We start from the raw sequence: 7878 nt of genomic DNA on the forward strand, positions 1-7878 counted from the left end.
TACTTGAATAAGTAATATATAGTGCATTAACTTCCACAGTAAATGTTCTTGTATTGTGAGGTTAGTCATAATGGGCTTTTTCGAACACTGAATGACGTCTCTGCTTAACAATTATTTTCCTTCAGGGTCATTTAAATATATGGGCTTTTGGTTCCTCTTTTGTTTAAACAAAAGAATGGTCACCATGAAATATTTTCAAACCCACCCCCAACTCTATTTGTGTTTAGTCTTTTTATACTTTATTTTTCTATTTTTAGCAATAATGTGACCAGTCTTAAAGTGCCTCTCAAAATGGATCGAATATAACAATTTATGTTAATAATTATTTTTTCAAGATAAAAGATTTGTTCCCCATAAGCTACCTCCAGACCTGATCCTACCACTTTATGGAATGATTTTACTAAAACTTCAGTGGCAGATACAGAAGCTAGAGTTATACCACACTTAATAATGCAAAATTTAATTTAAAGTATGCATTAAATCATTCTCTTCTTCCCCACACATAGCCTAAAATACTCTTGGTAACCAGCTGCTTCATCTCCCCCTGATTTCTTTTTTCATTAGTATCTCCAGACTAATTAACATTAGACTTTCTGTCTTTCGAAACTCCTTCTCCCACAAACTTTTAGTAAAAATTTCACTGCTTGTTTAATCAGTTGCGGTTCTGCTGGTACCAGTGACCAAAATTCAACTCCATGTAGGTAAAACAAAAGGCAACTTAATTTGTTTAGATAACTCTGAAATCCAGGAAATAGATTTGTGTTCAGGCACAGATAGGCCCTTCTAGTCCAAGAATGTTGTGACTTTATACCTTAGGTTGTGCTTTTTGACTACGCCGGCCCCGTTGTTTCTCATTGGAGCAAGTTACTCCTTGTGTCAGGAAATGTGATCTCTGACAAGAGAAGCAAGAGTGCAAAGCATTCTCTAACTATGAACTTTAACGTTTCGTACTAGAATAATAAATTAGTTACCTATATAGAGAGAGATTTCATATTAAATACTGAATTCAATTTTATTAAAAAAAAAGACTGCATTTTCATTTGTTTTCATAAGCCTTGAAGAAAAATCAGTTTAATAGATTCTGAGAGGCGGTTTCCTTGGTCATAAGGAAATCATCCTCTTATTTCTTCCTTCTCCCAGTATTTTCAATACCCATTAATTTGAAAAAAAATGAGTACTTAACAATTTTATGACTCTATAGAATGATTATGGTCATTAAAATATTCCCTCATATGCATGTGACGTGTGCAAGTAGCCTGTTTTGTCCTAGCAGAAATAGAAGAGGTGCAACACAATAACATTCTTTCTCTTTGTTTTGTACTATATGACTAGCTTTGCGCAGTGCAGTATTGTAGCCAATGAGGTTTATCCGAGGCGCGATTATTGCTAATTGTACTATATGACTATATTTCCCCGAAATCTTTATTGAGGTTGTGTAGAACTGTTGAGATCCTTTTATTTCATGAACACGATTATGTGAATTATATAAACCTAATTCATATAAATTATGTGAATTTTATTTCATTTGGCCTTCCTTCCTTCCTTTCTTCTTTTATTTCCTTTTCAATGAAAAGCAGAATATAGCCCACCAATGCTGAACCCATATAATCTTGAATAATCTAAGCCTAAGATATTATTATTAATAATAATATAGATTAAAGAACATCATGAATAGATGAATAGATTTCCCAGCATTAAATATGATCCTCCTAAAAAAGCAGGATAACTGCTTGCTTATTTTCCTTGAAATTACCAATTTTCTGAATAAACACATGGTGTCTTAGATACTCCATATGGTGTAAAATAAGTTCTTTTTATCCTTCTTTGGGTATCACTATGGACTCATTGGTTTATATTTGTTTCATATTTTATAATTAATTAGAATCATGTAATGCTCTCGTGCAGCTATGGCAAGCACCCCAAAGGTGGCCTCAGTCCTTTTGCAAACTCTTCTCGTCTCTCAGAATTTCCTGTTCCCTGGCATGGCGAGGTACTAAACACTTACCTGGGAATTTCATGATTCCGAACTTGTCCAAACTATGTATCCTCCCAACATTGGATCTTTTGAGTGGAAAATTATACTATGAACCAAGATCTGGGAGCTACATGCATTTATTGTTACTGGGATGTTTTTGCTTCCAAGCCTTGTAAATAAAAAAAAAAATTAGAAAAAATATGTATACATTTGTAAATTCATAGATATGTAAATAGAAAGACACAATAAATTAAAAATAAGTGGGGCTTAAATTATTTGATTTGCTTTTTGCAGTCTTTGCACATATGCCAAAATTTGTGATTCTTAATAACATTAATAGATTTACTTGATGTGTTACCCAGCATCACTAATGAAGTATTTTAAATTACAGTTAATGTATCAATTACTAACAGACTATTGATATAATGTATCAATTACTAATAGACTATTGATAAACTGTATGGTTTCTTTATATTTTTTTCTTTATGACATATCCCTTTATCAATGTACAGTAAGAGTGCATTGTTCTAAAGTAACTTGAAAAGATTTATGTGTTTTTCTGTGTGATTAGGTTACCAATTTGAATACATGAATCGGATTTCAGCTTTCATTGCCAGTCACTAAACAGATTCCATTCTTACGCCACTCTCTAGGGCATTTAACGTAGAAAAAATTCTAATTACTCAAAATATGTTTTCTTAAAGGCTTGCTGCTCTCCAAAATTAAATAATCCAATCAAGGAAACTATCATTCTCATTTATTGGCTAAAGTTCTAGTATGTTCACTAAATCATTTCTTTTTTTTTAAGATTTTATTTATTTATTTATTTATTTATTTATTTATTTATTTATTTATTAGAGAGAGATTGCGTGAGAGAGAGCATGGGGGGGAGGAGCAGAGGGAGAAGGACAAGAGACCCCTTGCTGAGCAGGCAGCTTGATACAGGGCTCCATCCCAGGACCCCGGGGATCACGACCTGAGCCAAAAGCAGACGCTTAACCAACTGTGCCACCCAGGCATCCCAAAATGATTTCTGATTTAATAGAAAAATAAATACAGACCTATTAAGTTTAATGCCACTGTTCCTTTCTATAGTAGAGCTTTTCAGTCAGTACAGTACAAATTCAGCCATCTTTTGTTCTGGCCAATGAACCAAATACGTGTATGCTTTCTTCAGTGTGGTTGGCTTGTGCCAATCTGTTTTCTTTGTTGTGATTTCATTGTCATTAACATCTTTTTATTCCCTAATAATGGCTTTTAATTCACAAATGTTTTAGCAATATATTATTTTAATATTAAAGTAGATACGTGGTGTAAAAGTAAAATATACTATCATTCTAGGCAGATGGCACAGAGAAGAGTTGGGATCTGAACTAAGTACATAAGCTTATATTTTCTACCATTGGAAAACACTGAGAAATTTTGGAAGAGCTGAAAATATGCCTCAATAAACTTCTAATTGACTTCAGATCAAACCTATTAAAAATTATGCAATAAAGTTCACTTAAAAAACACAGATACATATATTCCAAATATTTTGGAAAATAAAATGAAGAAAAATTTTGCAGAAAATATGCTGGGAAAGAAATAAAGCAAAATGTTACCACTGGCTAAATCTAGGTGGAAGATTTACTTTCACTTTTAAAAGTTCTATTTATATTTCTTTGTTTTTCATAACCTTTGCAATGAGTATACATTACTTTATTATAATATAAGAGAGGTTATTAACTGATTATGACAGTCACTTTGCCAGCAATGTTAAAATGCAAGGGTAATGAATGACTAAGATGACAATGACATTGCCTACCCTGATATCTCAAAGGCTACTGCAGTATTAATTTAGAAAAGAAAATGGCAATGTAGAGTGACCCAATATGATTTTAAAAGGAAACTATAAAAGAACAATAATTCTTTTTTTTTTTTTTACCTTGTATTTTTAGGCTTACTTTGTTGTAAGTATATGTTTAAAATACTGAGGCCAAATCAATATTTCTTATAACAGCAGTATGATTTCTTTTTTTTTTAAAGATTTTTATTTATTTATTCATGAGAGACAGAGAGAGAGAGAGGCAGAGGGAGAAGCAGGCTCCCAAGGAGCAGAGAGCCCGATGCGGGACTCGATCCCAGGACTCTGAGATCATGACCTGAGCTGAAGGCAGACGCTCAACCATCTGAGCCACCCAGGCGCCCAACAGTATGATTTCTTTTAAAACGTATCTCACTTATCTTTCCTTTCCTTTAATCACAGACTGAACACATTTACAACATCATATTTGTTATTAGACTCATAGAACATGAAATTTATCACATGTTTTTTCTTAATAATCATTTAAATGAAAAATTTGAAGAGTAAACTGTAAAGACAAATTTTTTTGGTGTTTGATATCTGAAAGTATGATTTAGAAAGTTATCTAGAGAGAGGCAAACCAAGAAACAGACTCTTAACTGTAGAGAACAAACTGATGGTAACCAGAGGGGAAGTTGGTGGGGTGATGGGTGAAATAGGTGATGGGGATTAAGGAGGGCAATTGTCATTATGAGCACAGGGTGATGTATGGAAGTGCTGAGTCACTATATTGTACACCTGAAACTAATATTACACTTTATGTTAACTAGCTGGAATTTAAATAAAAACTTAAAAAAAGAAAGTTTTCTAGAAAAAGGGATTTAAAAGATCTATAAATGCTAGGTTCTGCATTGTGCTTGGAAACTACTCTTTTAGACTATATAAGAAATACAATACATGAGTATTTAGTAGACTCATGTATTGTAATAGGCAAACACGGTGGCATCCTCAAAAGTGGTCACATATATTTTAGAGCACATGAAAAGAACATTTTTACTATTTTTATGAATAAAATATTAGACATAAATATAAAGGGCAATTAATCACCAAGAGTAATTAATCTACATGGATTTTTCAGAACAGATTTTTTGATATGTCTACAAAATAAGAAAACTACTCACAACAGACTTTTCATATTTACTGTTTATCATGCAAAGTTAGATTTAGCTAAATTTTTACCTCTTCCAGATAATTGCATTCTTTATACTTATCATTTGACTTAAATATGAATAGTCTTTAACTACTGATAGTCTATGATTCAAGAGAAGTAGCTTTATGGGCTCCATATCATTGGGACATTACATTTATATAGCACAGTCCTTTAACTAGACCAAAAGATCTGTACAAAGGCCAAAACTTACACTAATTTTGCATTATGAGAAAACAGCCAATATTTTCATAATGAATATGAAGAGAATTCTTGTAAGAGAATACAAAACATATAGCTCAATCTTCGGCTTTTGCTCTCTAACTTATACTTAAAGTTTTCTCTCAGTGTTCTTTGAAGTTCCATTAATATTCTATTTATGCATATTTCAACTCATTGAGATTATCTTCTATCTATCATCTTCTATCTATCATCTATCTTTCATCTATCATCTATCTAATGTCTATCTAATATCTATCTATCTAGTATCTGTCTCTTCCCAATCCTTCCCCCCATATTTTATTTTAATTATTTTATTTTAACTTAATTATTTTAAGTTATCACACAATCACTGTTACTTCTCCCAACCAGCTTACAATTAATTTTCCTTTTTTTAACAGCTTTAAACAATTCACATAACTTACAAGTAACCCATTTAAAGTGTTCAAGTCAATATTTTTTAAATGTATTCACAAAGGTCTGGTTTCATACACACTATTTAATTTTAGAATATATACTCTCACCACCCAAAGACACAGTGTACCTCTTAGCAGTTAACTCCCCATTCTACCCGAATGCCAGCCCTCGGCATCAACTCATCTACTTTCCATTCTCTAGACTTGTCTGTTCTGGTTGCTTCATATAAAGGGAATTATGTCATGTATTATATTGTTGACTGGCTTCTTTCACTTAGCATACTGTTTTAAAAGTTCCTCCATATTGTACCATGTATCAGGACTTCATTCTATTTTATTAGTGAATAAAATGCCATTGTATAGATACGCCACATTTATTAAACCATTCATTAGTTGATGGACATGTGTGTTACTTCCACTTCTGGCTCACACTGCTCAATTATGAAATGGTTGCTATGAACATCTGTGTACACGTTTTTGTGTGGCCTAGGTTTTCATTTATTTTGGCTACATACCTAGGAGTGGAATTACTGGGCGGTATCATAACTTCATATTTAACATTTTGAAGAACTGCCATGCTGTTTTCCAAAGTGCACAATTACATATTCCCACTACCAGTCTGATAGGATTCCAATTGCTCCTCAACAGCCTTTGTTTTCTAGGGTTTTTATCTTCTGTGTGTCTAATGTTTGTGCTTCTTTTTAACTTTTTTTTTTTTAAGTAGGCTCCATGCCCAACATGGGGCTTGAACTCATGACCCTCAGATCAAGAGTCGCATGCTCTACTGACTGAGCCAGCCAAGCACTGATGTGTCTGATGTTTTTTTATTGAAAACTGCCTTGTTATTTTTATTATTTGCTTATTTATTGGTTGATTTTATTAGACTAGTTAAGTATATTTCCCCTGCAAAATCCAGCCTCTGACGTTGCACCATCTTCCTGACACCCCACACCACATGGATGACTTTCTGCCTGGTCTACCTCTGTTACTATCACACCCAGATCTTCATTTCTAGTGATTACCAGTTGATCACTATGTTGTTTCTGATAATGCCTCCATGCATAAGTTGCTACACAGTCTGTTCCAAATTAAGTAAGTCTCCTTGGGGGCTTTACCCAATCCCAAGAAGGTTCTTTTTAACTGTTTTTTTCTTATTTTTCCCTGATAAACATCTAGCTGGCCTACCATTTCACTTGTTGCTGTCAAGAAGCTACCGGCCTCCTCTTCATTGCTCACCATGAAGATTGCCATTTTTTGACAGTATCCTTAATCTTGCAGGTTCCCAAATTTTGCTCCAAATAATATCAGTCACTTTATGGAGAGCTACAAATATTCTCCACCTGGGTAGAATCCACATGCCATTGCCCCAGAGTGGGGGCATGGAGAGTAGCCTATTTGATTCAGAGTGATGTGTTCTCTAAAAGCAAAATACTGGGCATGAAGGATAGCCCCTGATTTCTTGGTTTGCTTTTCCTGCCATGGGACATCTGTCCTATGAGGCAAAGCTGTGGTAGGATAATTGATTGAATTCTCAACCTGCCACAACTGGAATAGTCTTCCACCCTATGAGCAGGGTCTTGGTAAATGAAGCATATTGATTTATCTTGCTCTGGTTGCCTGAAATAATGCTTTTGAAACATGGATCTGGGAATTGGGATGAGAAATCCTTTGCTTCTATCAGGAAGAAACCATTGCCCTGTTTGGGAACTTCCAGGGAGAGAGAACCCTGTCTTCTTGCCTGCACCCATCAGGAGTAGTTTTCATTACACTAATTTCAGAGGAGAGGAAGTGGATCATGGCTCAACACCCATAATCTCTCATTGTTCTTACTGAGATTTAGGAGATTGTCTTGAATATATGTTTCTCCATTTGCTGTGTGATTTTAGGACAATTCCAGAGACTTTATCTTTTTGTTTTTTAAAATTTTCAGCAGTTGTAATTGTTTCACCAGAGAGAGGGTCCATGAAGATCTCTACTCTGCCATTCTGGAAGTGGTTCTCCCCCAATTACTTTTTAATACATTATATTCTGAAGCAGTGTGTTAGTATAAATATCTTGTATTCTTATGCCATATATATGTGGTGCCAAATGCTAATGTTGATATATGTTTGCTATGGCAACCTAGACAAATAATGCACAATATTCTAATCCTTTTTGGTTTTTTTAAAGTTTTAGTAAAAACAATGATAAAGCCCTCTGCATTACTCCTTCCACAAGACTTGTGAATATTAAATAAAATAAAATAAATATTCACCCAGGATGCCTTGAACTTAGA

At 33.8% G+C, this 7878-nt stretch overlaps 1 pseudogene; it reads left to right on the forward strand.

Moving 5' to 3' along the window:
- The first annotated feature begins 1330 nt into the window (after positions 1-1330).
- LOC115940767 (U4 spliceosomal RNA) lies at positions 1331-1459 on the forward strand (annotated as a pseudogene).
- Positions 1460-7878: the final 6419 nt, after the last annotated feature.

This window comes from Leptonychotes weddellii, chromosome 3 (genome assembly GCF_054177405.1).
Source record: "Leptonychotes weddellii isolate Sample4059 chromosome 3, ASM5417740v2, whole genome shotgun sequence".
Taxonomy (NCBI): Eukaryota; Metazoa; Chordata; class Mammalia; order Carnivora; family Phocidae; genus Leptonychotes; species Leptonychotes weddellii.